Source organism: Tachysurus fulvidraco, chromosome 1 (genome assembly GCF_022655615.1).
Source record: "Tachysurus fulvidraco isolate hzauxx_2018 chromosome 1, HZAU_PFXX_2.0, whole genome shotgun sequence".
Taxonomy (NCBI): domain Eukaryota; kingdom Metazoa; phylum Chordata; class Actinopteri; order Siluriformes; family Bagridae; genus Tachysurus; species Tachysurus fulvidraco.
The window spans coordinates 52,320,305-52,333,962 of record NC_062518.1 but is presented as its reverse complement, the minus strand read 5'-3'; the positions used below and the strand labels follow the sequence as shown (position 1 = coordinate 52,333,962).

Below are 13,658 nucleotides of genomic sequence, written 5' to 3'. Positions count from 1 at the left end.
ACACACACACACACACACACACATTGCACACGCATTGCATTTCACACGCATTGCATTTCATTAGGCCTCCAGAAAAGAAAAAAAGGCAAATATTTGTAAATATTTGTAAATATGATCTACCGAAATGATGCTACACACACACACACACCCACGCACACACACGCTCACACATATGCACACACAAACACACACACACACACACGGATTGGGCATTGCATTTCTTTAGGCATCCAGAAAAAAAAAGCTAAACATTGTAAATATTTCTCACTTTTGATGTACCTTTGCCTAGCAGAGGGCAAATATGTTCTACCGAAATGATGCTACACACACACACACACACACACACCACACACACACACACACCACACACCACACAGCATTGGGCATTGTATGGAATAAAAACACTGTCAATAATAATCGTACGTAATACAAAACCATTTGTTCAAACCATTTGTGTGTAAATTTTTATTTAGTTGTGCGTAATTTAAAACTATTGTACGTAATTATGTTTTTTACGGAGTTGGATCCCAAAACCTACGGCCACGACAGCTTACAGATACGAGATTTTGTGTGTTTGTTCAAATACAACTCCAAAATGTACGACTATGACAGTTTACACACACAACGCTTGTTTTCACAACACCTCTTTTTCACACACGAAAACGGTCTGCGAAACAACTGTCAGAAATACGTCATCACGTTCACAGGCATTACTATCCGAGGGAAGATAAATCGATTCCACGAAGTGCACATGTGCCCCGCCCTCTTCTAAAATACTGCCGCCGAAATGGCGTGTTAGTTATCATTAATAACAGAGAGAATTTTGTGCTAACACTTTAAAATAATGGTTTTTATTTTATTTCTTGACTTTTACAAGGCATTTGTTTCTGTTGAACATACTTTTTTATTTGAAATCTTAGATTTTTTAGGTTTTGGGAGTAATTTTTGTAAAATAATTAAGATGTTTTATACTGACATATAGTTCTGTGTCCCTGAATCCTAGTATAACTCCTAGGTTTGAAGTGCTACGTATTAGGCAGGGATGCCTGATTTCTCCCAAACTGTTTATTCTGGCCACTCAATCACTTATATTACTCATTAATCATAACGCCGATTTGCATGGGATCTCAATATTTGACAAGGAATTTAAAATTAGTCAATTTGCAGACGACACAGCAATCCTTTTAAAGAATAAATTCATGGTTGATGTTGCCCTAAATTCAGTCTCTATTTTCTCTAAAGCTTCAGGATTTACCCTTAATATTAAAAAATGTGAGCTACTTCCCATTCACTCATCAACGGACTCTATCATCTCTTCAATTGAGGTTAAAGGCGGAGTGAAATATTTAGGAATAGTTTTGTCTAAAAATGCTATTAGAAGAGAAGACATTAACTTTTCTAACCAGTTAATAGATACGAGGAAATCTTTGAGCCGCTGGAGTCACTCTGTCTAAATCGGATGGTATTTCCAAAATAATCTCTCCATGCCACTCCCTGTATGTTTCTACAGTTAATGTTAAGAAAGCTAATTCGATCGTTTTCCAATTTCTGTGGAAAAACAAAACTCATTACATTAAGAAATCACAGCTGGTTAAAGACTATGATGTGGGTGGTATTAAAGCATTGGATTTTGAAGCAATGTTTGGGACATTCGAGATTAACTGGTTGAAAACATATCTATCACAACCAGATTCTATGTGGTTTCACATACCTAGAAATCTATTTAAACAAGTAGGAGGGCTTGATTTTCTTTGCATTGTGATTTTGAGGTGACCAAAATTCCAGTTATGTTGTCAAAATTCAACAAACAAGTTCTTCAATATTGGAAAATGATATTCACCCATAACTTTTCTCCTCATGGATCTACCTTATGGAACAATAGGGTCATTATAATCAATAGGAAATCACTGTTCAGGTATGATTGGTATGAAAAGGGATTTGTTTTGTGAATGATAGATGACAAGGGTATCCTTTTGGATTACAAAGCCTTCCTAGACAAATAATATTTGAACTGTACATATAGAAAATACAATATGATATGTAAAGCAATACCTGCACCGTTATTACAGTTAATTCAAAACACATTGTTAAATGCAAGTACAAGACCCTTACCAACACAACCAAATTTAGTTATTAATGATTGCACTTTATTTCACAATAAATGTAATAATAAATGTATTAGTGATGCTTTGAAATCTATACAGTATTGTTATTTGGTTACAACAGAGGAGTGTGTATACAGATTCTAAACATGGATACATTGTCCATAAAAAAATCACATTTTAATATCATTAAATGGCCCATTTCCACAAAAATTAAAGAGACCCACTTTAAAATAATCTATAAGATATATCCAGTCGCTGACATTCTTAGAAGAAGATTTAAATTTGATGTAGACCCTTGTGTTTTTTGTGAGGTGGCTGATGAGACTCTGGAACACATGTTCTTTTTTGCCCCGTATCTAACAGCTTCTGGTCTGAGATACACAATTGGCTGTCACTTAAGATGGATAATATCCCTACTTTCAACCTGTCACACATACTCTTTTATATGAACAATACAGATTCATCAGTATCTGATTTACTCAATATGATTATTATGATGGGTAAATATCATATTCATTGCAGTAAGTGGAGGTGTTCTAAGCCTTCGTTTGTTTGGTTTATGAATGACTTTAAACTGTTATTTTCCTCACTGAAAAAGATCAAATCTGCTAAAATTGCAAGGAAAATGCTCTCTCCTTGTTCTAGATATTTGCTTTCTACCTTCTTTAGCCGTTTTGATTTGTGTATTTAAGCGCCCCCCCCCCTATACTCTTTGTTCTTTTTTTAAGAGATTATTTTGTACAGTGACAACATTTGGAGTGTATATACACCGGTATATCCTGTTCCCTAACGAGAGTTTGGTATGTTGGTGCTTTTTGGTTAATAAAAAAAATAAATAAATAAATAAATAATAAATAAATAAATAATAAATAAATAATGGTCTGTTGGTAACGAGTGACTATGCAGGAAGTAATAGGTAGTACTGCATTAGCACTGAGCTTAATACTACTAACTAATATGGAAGCAAGATGAACTGTTGTGATTAGTAATTAAGTGGTTCTTTATTACTTTATCATAAATAGCAAGTAGTTCTTAATCAGGATATTTTATTTGGTAATTATTGAATACCAAATAAAGAATTACCTTTGTCCTAAATGTGCTATTACTTATACTGCTTAGTTCATCTTGCTTCCATATTAGTTAGTAGTATTAAGCTCAGTGTTACCTATTACTACCTATTACTTCCTGCATAGTCACTCGTTACCAACAGACCATTATTTTAAAGTGTTAGCACAAAATTCTCTCTGTTATTAGTGATAACTAACCCGCCATTTCGGAGACAGTGGTTTAGAAGAGGGCGGGGCACATGCGCACTTCGTGGAATCGATTTATCTTCCCTCGGATAGTAATGCCTGTGAACGTGATGACGTATTTTTGACAGTTGTTTCGCAGACCGTTTTCATGTGTGAAAAGAGGTGTTGTGAAAGCAAGCGTTGTGTGTGTAAACTGTCATAGTCGTACATTTTGGAGTTGTATTTGAACAAACACACAAAATCTCGTATCTGTAAACTGTCGTGGCCGTAGGTTTTGGGATCCAACTCTGCAAAATTTAAATTTACACACAAATGCTTTGAATTAACTACGATTATTTTTGACTTTTTTTTTTATTCTATACATTGCAATACATTCGATCTCCAAAAAAACAAAAACAATCATTTGTAAATATTTCACACTGTTATATACATTTGTCCAGCTGGGGACAATATCTTCTCTTTCATCTACCAACAATCTTTACACCACCACCACACCACACACACACACACACACAACACACACACACACACACACCAACACACACACACACATGTTGTGTTTTCTAATTCAAATCATATTTGTTTCCTGTCTCTTATTTATGAATTTAGTTGCATCAGTCAGCTTTGGCCTGGAGATATGCTGAGTAATGTTTGACATTTATCAGTCAGCGGTTATCCAAAATAATATGTAATATTTCTGCTTATTTTACTCAAAACATGGCAAAATAAGGTTTATTGATCATAAATTAAGTATAATAAAAAACATAAGTAGGTAAACAAAGTTTTATTCACATGAAAGTGATAATTGTAGAATTTTTGATTTATAAGCATTCAAGTCAATTCGGCCTGGAAAAAAACAGGTTTTATTATTTACTGACTTTAAAAATGGTCAAAATGGTTTCAAAACAATCTCCTTCCTTTGAAATATACCAGCTTGTAATTCAGCATCAACTTTTGTGCCTCTATCGTGAAAATAATTCAAAATTTCTGTTTACTAAAGAACGAGGTATTTTTGTATATAAATAAGGTTTATTATACAAATATAATTTGGAAACAAGTTAGACTAAAAAGGTGAAGAAAAAAAAGGCTATCATATGTACATCATTTTTTATAAGAGTCAAAACAGACAAGGCCGAGTTGACTCAGTGCTCCTAATTTGTATAGGAGGACAATAGGAGGGTTAAGTATTAAGAAATTAAAGCTGGGCTAGTATCAGAAGCTCTAGATCGACAATGGAGCCTGAAATAGTAATTTGTCATCAGAGAACAGACAACACAAAACAGATAAATTTGAAAATTGTATTATACAAAATGAATGGCAATTATTTACATCCCCTGCCTTCCTAAGTCGGCTTCCTGAGTGCACAATAAAATCAAAATAAAACCTCAAGTAAAGAAAGATTCCATGGAAGTTCTTGATGTGTGTGTGTTTCCTAGAGTAAGTTCTCTTCATTACCCGGGTAGGTTTACGTGTGTTCTTATCTGTATCACAAATGAAGGCACAGGATGATGCTAGTTCCAAAGATGCCACGGCTGGCCACACCGGGTTCTCGATCCGTTCACTTCTGCGGTTGGCTCGCCACTGACCGCCAGGGTCAGATTCAGATGGTCTATCCCTTTCTAAAAACCAATCAGAGGTATCTTGAGAAGCTCGCTGCCCCATGCGGCTTAACTCTCTCTCACACAGTCCTTGTTTGCTTTCTAGCAACATCTTTACTGGAGGAAAAGCGTGTTTGTTTTTACAGTAAGTGAACTCCCTGGGTGTATGTGCCACCTGCAGGCAGAGTAGAGAGTTGCACTCCAGTTACCTTGTGTGGGTTACAAATAGATTTCTATTGGTTTGATTTGCTTGATTGTTTGTTTGACCTTGCAAATCTAATCTATCTAATTTATCTTTGTATTATTAATTGTTCTGCTTTTCATTTTATATTTGTATTAATGTTTTAGTTTAGACTTTTTGTGAACTAAAAATACATGGGTCAAATTTACCCGCAACACCATAGATGCTACTATAGTTAATAAATTAAAATAATAAAAAAATATATATAACAAATTTATTTAAGAGGTGTGTCCTACGGTAATACCTCTCAGTAATAGTCAGGAAACAAAACAACATTTCATTTATTTTTGTAATTCCTTTGAGGTTAATTTTATCATTCACACCAAATAGTAAAACCAATCTTTTTATGGATAAGGAAGCCTAACATGGTATCTAAGAGGTAAGAAACAAATCATATGATAAATAATTGTTTTGATGCTATTTTATGACTGATTTAGGACACGGTTCAAAACCGACCCGTTAACATAAGAGATAGTGACAAAGAGCTAACATAAGAGGAAGGTTAATAGGACATGAATATAAAGCTCAATCCTCCCTTTTTTCCTGTTCACACAAACCTGTGTTCAGTCCTGACTACCAGCATTAAGGCCAATGTCCTGAGTCAGGTCATGACCCATTTACTCAGAGAGTGTAGACTATATCACCATGTAGAGCTTGGAATGAACACTGACTCTCTTACTGTATGTATATGGATTTGATTTAAACATTTTTCTTCAAATGTTCCTGTCCATTCTGCATCGTAGTTCAGTTCCATTGGGCTACCTGGAGACACCTGAGAGGGTTCACCTGCAAGAAGGTCCTGATGACTCCATTTCCTCTGCCACTGCTGGACCTCAGGGGTGATTTAAACAGATCAGGACAAGACTAGAATCAGGATAGAAATAAACTTTGGGATTCTCAAGACACACTTCACTAGTTTAAGGCTGTAAAGTGTCGACCCATCCAAGGCAGGTGACATGACAGTGGTGCACAGTAGAAGCAGGATTAGGAAGGAGAAACTCCCTGATGTGCTGCATCCTGTCACCGTGGACCAATCAGAGGGCAGGGCTGTGAGACAGACTTTTACTGAACATTCTTCTGTTACTTAATACATTTATGTTAGAGTTCAACATCACACATTAAACAGCGGAGACAGTCTTTATTTCACTAATTATAATTTTATTTCAGAAAAAAGTCACATTAAGAAGAGATTAAAGCACATTTCAACATGACAAAACTACACTGTTTATAAATCTGTTCAATTTACAGATTAATTATTAAATTAAAATGATTAATAATGACTAATAATTTACTGCTAATTATTTCACTTCTTATTACATTAACTTCAAGTGTCTTGTGAATTGAAATAAAATAAAGTTCCACATTTACAGTCAGCTGTTTTTTCACACTCACCCTGGCAGCAGTGACAGTACTTGTTGCGGATTGCCCGCTGTTACTGGTGATTGTGTTATTGACCGCCGCAGAACTCTGGTCAGGGAGTTTGAGTCATCAGATAGAGTTTAACCATTTATTACGCAAGAATACCATTACACACAGGGTCATGTGTGCGAGGTAGTTTCTAGGAATGAAATAAAGAAACAACTGCTTAACACATAATAATCATAACATGACATGTCTAGCACAAACATTAGCCAACTGGTACAACAGACACCGTACAGAATCATTAGTCTTACCTCCCAATACGTAACTGAAACAACATACTGCATAGTGCACTGAATTATTAAGAAACAGATGCTTAATACAATCAATAATTAACCATCACAGTAGTTACTGAACACCATTGTACAAATATTACTGATGGGAAGAAACTAGTGGCATTCAGATTATATATTTAACATCCTGTAGTCTTCTTTAACAATCTCTACGACTACAGAGGAACAGTGGAGCACACGTACAGCTCCACAAACTTTTTCCTGCACTCTAACACGGCATCACCTGTAATGCATCGAGAGTACCACTGCGTCTCGACTGCGCAATTTGTGCGCCGATGCCTACGCTCAGTGCGCCCGTGTCTGAGAAGACGCGCTCGAGATGCTGCGCATGTGCAACTTGTGCCGAAAAGAAGAGAATTCAGAGCTTGTTCTGTGGAACAGTCCTCAGGTGGGATTGGTCAAACTCTGAACTGGAGCAGGAGGTGATTGGTCAAATTCTCTGGTTTACACTGGTTAAAAAATTTTATATAGAGTTAATTATTCTTCAATAGTTTGTTAATGAATAACAAAAGTTAACTTAATAAAGTCCTAATGTGGGTATTAAAGAATCACAAAGTTTATATTGATAACACTATGAACACTGTTATAATAATAATAATGTGGAAAAATTTGTACTTATGGTATGTGTATGTGTATGTGTGTGTGTGTGTGTGTGTGTGTGTGTGTGTGTGTGTGTGTGTGTGTGTGTGTGTGTGCATTAGAGAGTTAGTGTAGTGTGTTTTCTCTGGTCCACAGTGTGTGTCATTGTGCTGTATCACATCCTCCCCCTCAGCACCTGCAGTCACTCCCAGCTGCAGCAGTGTTTCTCTGTGCAGTCTCACTGACTGAGGTTTTTGTACGACGCTCTAACACTGTGTGAACACCCAGTTACTACTGATCACATGTGCACTCTGACAGTAGTAATCTCCTGTATCTTCAGTCTGGACTCCACTGATGGTCAGAGTGAAGTCAGTATTAGATCCGCTGCCACTGAAACGATCTGGAATCCCTGACTGTCTGCGAGTAGCTCTGTAGATCAGGAGTTTAGGAGCTTCTCCAGGTTTCTGCAGGTACCAGTGTAGATAGTCACCATCATACACTCTGCTACTGGTTTTACAGTTGATGGTGACTGTGTTTCCTGGAGCAACAGTTTGCACTGAAGGAGTCTGAGTCACAGTCACCTGACCTCTGGATCCTGAAGAGAACATAGATTGTGTTTCTGTGCTCTAAAGTGGTGTAGAATTAGTATGAAATGAAGTGTGTGAGGCTGTGAGTTGATGTTAAACTCTCACCTTGAGTCCAGAGGGCCAGTGTGCAGATGAAGACGCTGATCAAAGTCATGGTTGCTGTGGGTGAAGTTGCTCGCAGCTCTCAGTCATGAAGTGTTAAAGTCACAGGGCTATAAACACTCACAGAGCACTGAAGCATGGGCCACCAATGCAAAGTGTGTGTGTGTGTGGTGTGTGTGTGGTGTGTGTGTGTGGGTGTGTGTGTGTGTGTGTGTGTGTGTGTGTGTGTGTGTGTGTGTGCACTAGAGTGTGATGGAGGTTTTTGTACGATGGTTTCATTAGAATGTATCACTGTGGTTGCACTTTTGGTGGAGGGACTCCAAACTCATTGTGAACAGTAAGTGTGTTTTCTTCTTTTAAAACTAAACCAGTTTAGTTCATTACTAATTCCATGAAGAAATAAACTTAAACTAGATGATTTATGTTTAGAATGACATCATTGATGTTATTGTGTATTATTATGCTGTGTTGAGGAAAACATTTCAGTATCAGAACAGATCCCATATAAATGTTCTTCAACATTCAACAAATACACAATAATTGATGTTAAATATGTAATAATGACACACTTGCTATATATTCAACATGCAATAACTCTGCAGTTACTCTATAATAAACATTTAATAAATATAGTGACTTTGTGCTGATGTCAAATCCAGATGAAAGCTGCTGTGTGTGTTTGTGTTAAACAATGAATATTTCTGTAATCAGCTCCATTTGGATTTGCTGCAGTTAAATATGCTGAAGGTTTGAACTATAAAGTAATAAGACTTGTTATGAGAAATGATTTTTCCAGATAAATGACAGTGTGGAACATGTTTGTTTTGTCTCTGCACTGAAACTGAGGTCCAATAATAATAAAGTACTCAATGAAACTCAGTCATGAAGTCAGACTTTATTAGACTTTATTACTCTGTAAGATCAGTCAGTTCCACAAAGTTACAGAAATATTTCAGAATCCTTTATAACTTGTGTGTGTGTGTGTGTGTGTGTGTTGTGTGTGTGTGTGTGTGTGTGTGTGTTTCTCCTCTCCAGCTGGTCCCACAGCTCCCTCCGTGTCTCTGCTCCCTCCGTCCCTCTGCAGACGTCTGAAGGATCGTCATCGCTGCTCTGCCTGCTGTCTGGCTACTCTCCACAGGGGGCGCTGGTGAGCTGGACAGTGGACGGCTCCGAGGTGAAGAACGGGGTTCTGACCAGCGCTGAAGAAGAGAAGTACGGCCGTTACAGCCGCAGCAGCACCCTGACCCTCAGCAAAGACCTCTGGGAAAAGGGGGTGGAGTTCAGCTGTAAGGTCTCCCATAACAACGCCAATCATCCAGTCACGTTCAGAAAGAGTCAGTGTGAAGGCTAGTGGATCCAAGATAGAGTTTAACATAGAGCTGCTTATCATCCATCCTAAATAGAGTTTCAGTTCTACACAATGCTGACATTTCTGTCTTTACTCTGTTCACTGTCCTGTTGCTCTTCCTGTAGTTTTTGCTGAAATAAAGCTGAGTTTTGGACGTTGTTTGTTCTTTTATTCCAGTTAATAGTGATGATCAGTGTGATGAGAGAGTGGGATTAGCTGTAGATTCAGTGCTGTGTGTTGTGCTTCAGTGAGTTTGACTGAAGGAAGTTGAACATCTGGTGAACTTTCTGCTCTATTCTGGGAGAAATGAAACTCTTCAGTCCTGTTCATGTAAATCTCACTTCCACCTCACTGCTCTCTCCATCTACCTCATTCTGACTTAACACTAACACTGACAGAATCAGTCATGAAGCTTCATTCATCACGTTCTTTTCAATGTTGAACACTTGCAAGATCTTCAATGTTGCTGCAGAAAAATAGTCTAAGACTTAGAAGCATTCTTATCATCTGATATAAAGCCTAAACAAATCTAAGGACAGTGTAGAGGGTGAACAAGAACGGTGCAGTACTGTTTCCTGGGGTGTAAAAGTGCTGCTCATCACCACATCTGACAAGGAGCTGTAATGCCTTATGCACTGTGTCCTGTTGGTGACCTAATCTGTATTATAGCGCACAAAGTCCTGATCCACCTTCATCACAGAGAACTCGAGTGGCTGGACTTTGTTAAAGGACTCGTCAATAAACATGATCCTCAAAGTGTTTGCGGACTTTAAAAGTTTATATAAGCTAAATGGAGTGATTATTTGTTGGTATTTTCAAATCAACTCAAGCTTTATTGTCATTCTTCCACATACACATTATACAAAAGAACAAAATGCCATTTCTACAGACCAAGCTGCATAAGTAGTTACAGAACAAGTAAAAAACACAAATTAAAAGTCCACCTAAAGTGATCGGGGGTGTAGTCGCAAAGCCAAAGCTAAAGCTTGCTCTCGGAGCACCACTCCTCTCCGCTTCACATGTCTAACAGTTTTGCCCTCCTCAGTGAAGCACACGCTAAGATACCATGAAAGGGGTCTGGTTATAGGATACTTTATCTTAAAGCATGTGAATTTAGCTAAGCTTTTAGGAGCTCCAGCAGCACTGGTTAGGTGTATTCTGGGAGCCAGTGCGCTGGTGAAGCAGGTAATCTAGGGTCTTAGACAAGCATAGGTAGTTTTCCACGTAGGAGCTAACGGTATACACCTTCTTCAGTCAGAGATTGCTAAGAGTAATTGTAATGAGTCTGTCTGTGTTTTGCCCTGTTTCTGTCTGCTGTTTGCCCTGCTGTTAATTATTTGCCCCGCCCACTTGTTTGTTGCCATGGACACTCATTGAACTCATTCCTTCCCTCGGGTGTGTGTCTTAGTCACTGATTGTCTCTGCTTGGTGATTGGTTCCTGTTTGTTATATCTACTCTGTTTGTTCACTTCCCTGGTGCTAGTCGTTGTCTATTGTTTAACGGCCTCATATTGTAATGTGGTCAGTCAGACATCACTACAACAACCTCAAAAATTTGTCATTCAATCAGAATTTGACATAATATATAAAAACCCTGGAATAAACAGTACAATATCTAAAGCACCAACTTGCAGCCTTGACACCCTCCCCACATTCTTTCTCAAAAAGGTACTTAACTGCTTAGAAACTGACCTCGTAAAAATAGTAAATACCTCTCTGCTCACAGGCACTTTTCCAGAGTCCCTAAAAACGGCAGTTGTTAAGCCTCTCCTAAAAAGAGTAACCTAGACAAAACCATACTTAGCAACTACAGACCAATCTCTAATCTTCCTTTTATAGGAAAGATCATTGAAAAGGTTGTTTTCAATCAGCTGAACAAATTCTTAAACTCGAATGGCTATCTGAACAATTTTCAATCTGGTTTCCGCCAGCATCATAGCACAGAGAGAGTGCTCATAAAGATAATACATGATATTCGCTTAAACTCTGATTCAGGTAAATATCAGTGCTGGTGCTACTAGATCTTAGTGCTGCCTTTGACACAGTAGATCACACCATACTCTTACATAGACTGGAAAACTTGGTAGGGCTTTCTGGGATGGTCCTCAAATGGTTTAAATCATACCTAAAAGGGAGAGGTTACTATGTGAGCATAGGTAACCATAATCTGAGTGGACATCCATGACATGTGGAGTCCCACAGGGCTCAATTCTTGCACCGCTTCTCTTTAATTTGTATATGCTCCCAATTGGTCAAATAATGAAAAAGAACCAAATTGCTTACCACAGCTATGCAGATGACACCCAGATATACTTAGCCCTGTCCCTAATGACTACAGCCCCATTGACTCTCTATGTAAGTGCATTGATGAAATTAACAGTCGGATGCGTCAAAACTTCCTCCAGGTAAACAAAGACGAAACCAAAGTCATTGTATTCGGAAATAAAGATGAAACTCTCAAGGTTAACACACACCTTGACTCTAGGGGTCTAAAGACACAAAAAAAGTCAGAAAATTTTTGTGTAATTTTAGAGTCTGACCTTAATTCCAGTAGTCATGTGAAAGCAATAAACAAATCAGCTTACTACCATCTCAGAAATCTAGCCAGAATTAGATGTTTTGTCTCAAGACAGGACTTAGAAAAAACTTGTTCATGCTTTCATCACCAGCAGGGTGGATTATTGCAATGAACTCTATACTGGGATCCCCAAAAAGACCATTAGACAGCTGCAGCTCATACAGAACGCTGCAGCCAGAATTCTGACCAGAACAAAAAATCTGAGCACATCACTCCAGTCCTCAGGTCCTTACACTGGCTTCCAGTTACATTTAGAATATATTTTAAAGTATTGTTACTGGTTTATAAATCACTTCATGGCTTAGGACTGAAATACATGACAGATATGCTAATTGAATATAAACCAAGCAGATTACTCAGATCATTAGGATCAGGTCAGTTAGAGATACCAAGGGTTCACTCAAAACAAGGTGCGTCAGCATTTAGTTATTACGCCACCTAGAGGTGGAATCAGCTTCCAGAAGAGATCAGATGTGCTTCAACAGTAGACACTTTTAAATCATGATTAAAAACACATCTGTTTAACTCTGCATTTACTGAATGAGCGCTGTGCTGCTTCAACCCTGACTGCACACTTTTATCCAAATCATGTTTACCTCCTGTTTTATTCTTTTTTTACCTTTTTTTAAATTGTTTTTATTAAAATCACATTTATTTTCTTTAATTGTTCTTTGTTTTTATTATGATTTTATCGTGTGTCTCTTATTTTTACATATTTTTTTCTCTCTTATAAATTGTTTTTCTAATTTCTATGTAAAGCACTTTGAATGACCTCTGTGTATGAAATATGCTATACAAATAAACTTGCCTTTCTTTGCCTAGCTTTTTGATATCGCTTATTTTGGGGGCTTGGCTACACGTGACATCACGTGAATACCTGGTGGGGTGCCAATACTTTTGGAGAAAAGTGTCTACTGAGGTTTTGGACATTTCATGTGAATACTACAGACATTATGGGATTCTACTTATTATTATACTGCATATAACAGTACATGCAATTCTTAATGTTGAACGAACAATAGATAGATAGATAGATAGATAGATAGATAGATAGATAGATAGATAGATAGATAGATAGATAGATAGAGAGGTGGAAAATGTATTGACTGGGGGCCAATACTTTTGGAATAATTGGATTGATAGTGAGGAGTTGATAGTTACATGGATTGAGAGTCTCCTTTACATCTACAGTCACTAGGAGAACATAGAAGAGAAGCCGTGCCTGAGCTCTGTGCACGCTGCGTGTTTGAGAGCTTAAAGGAATTTTAGGAATTTCCCATTCATTTCTATGGGATTTGATTTTTTGGCCACTTTTCCGTCCGCTGTGCGAACATCGTTGGTTGGATCGTTTATAAAAGTCATAGCACACCTCTCCTCAATGAGCCGGTCAATTTGACACCTCATTCATGGGTCTAAGACAAAAGCTGCGGGACAAGTTACGCGCCGAATTATTGTCTGGCAAGATAATAAGAATGTTGCTTTGCAAACACCATTAATAATGTGAAATAATTTGTACATATGGTGTGTGTGTGTGTGTGTGTGGTGTGTGTGTGTG

General features: G+C 37.6%; 1 long non-coding RNA gene and 2 gene segments (V, D, J or C); 1 reads left to right on the top strand and 2 right to left on the bottom strand.

Moving 5' to 3' along the window:
* The window catches only part of LOC113655548, a 163,044-nt gene that overhangs the window by 69,461 nt on the left and 79,925 nt on the right, over nucleotides 1–13,658 (top strand).
* The window catches only part of LOC125141311, a 163,138-nt gene that overhangs the window by 70,937 nt on the left and 78,543 nt on the right, over nucleotides 1–13,658 (bottom strand).
* Nucleotides 6,093–7,731, bottom strand: LOC125141455. The gene is made up of 3 exons (XR_007140834.1): nucleotides 7,685–7,731; nucleotides 6,590–7,358; nucleotides 6,093–6,244 (listed from the first exon to the last, which is right to left on the bottom strand). It is a non-coding gene; the product is annotated as an uncharacterized LOC125141455 (long non-coding RNA).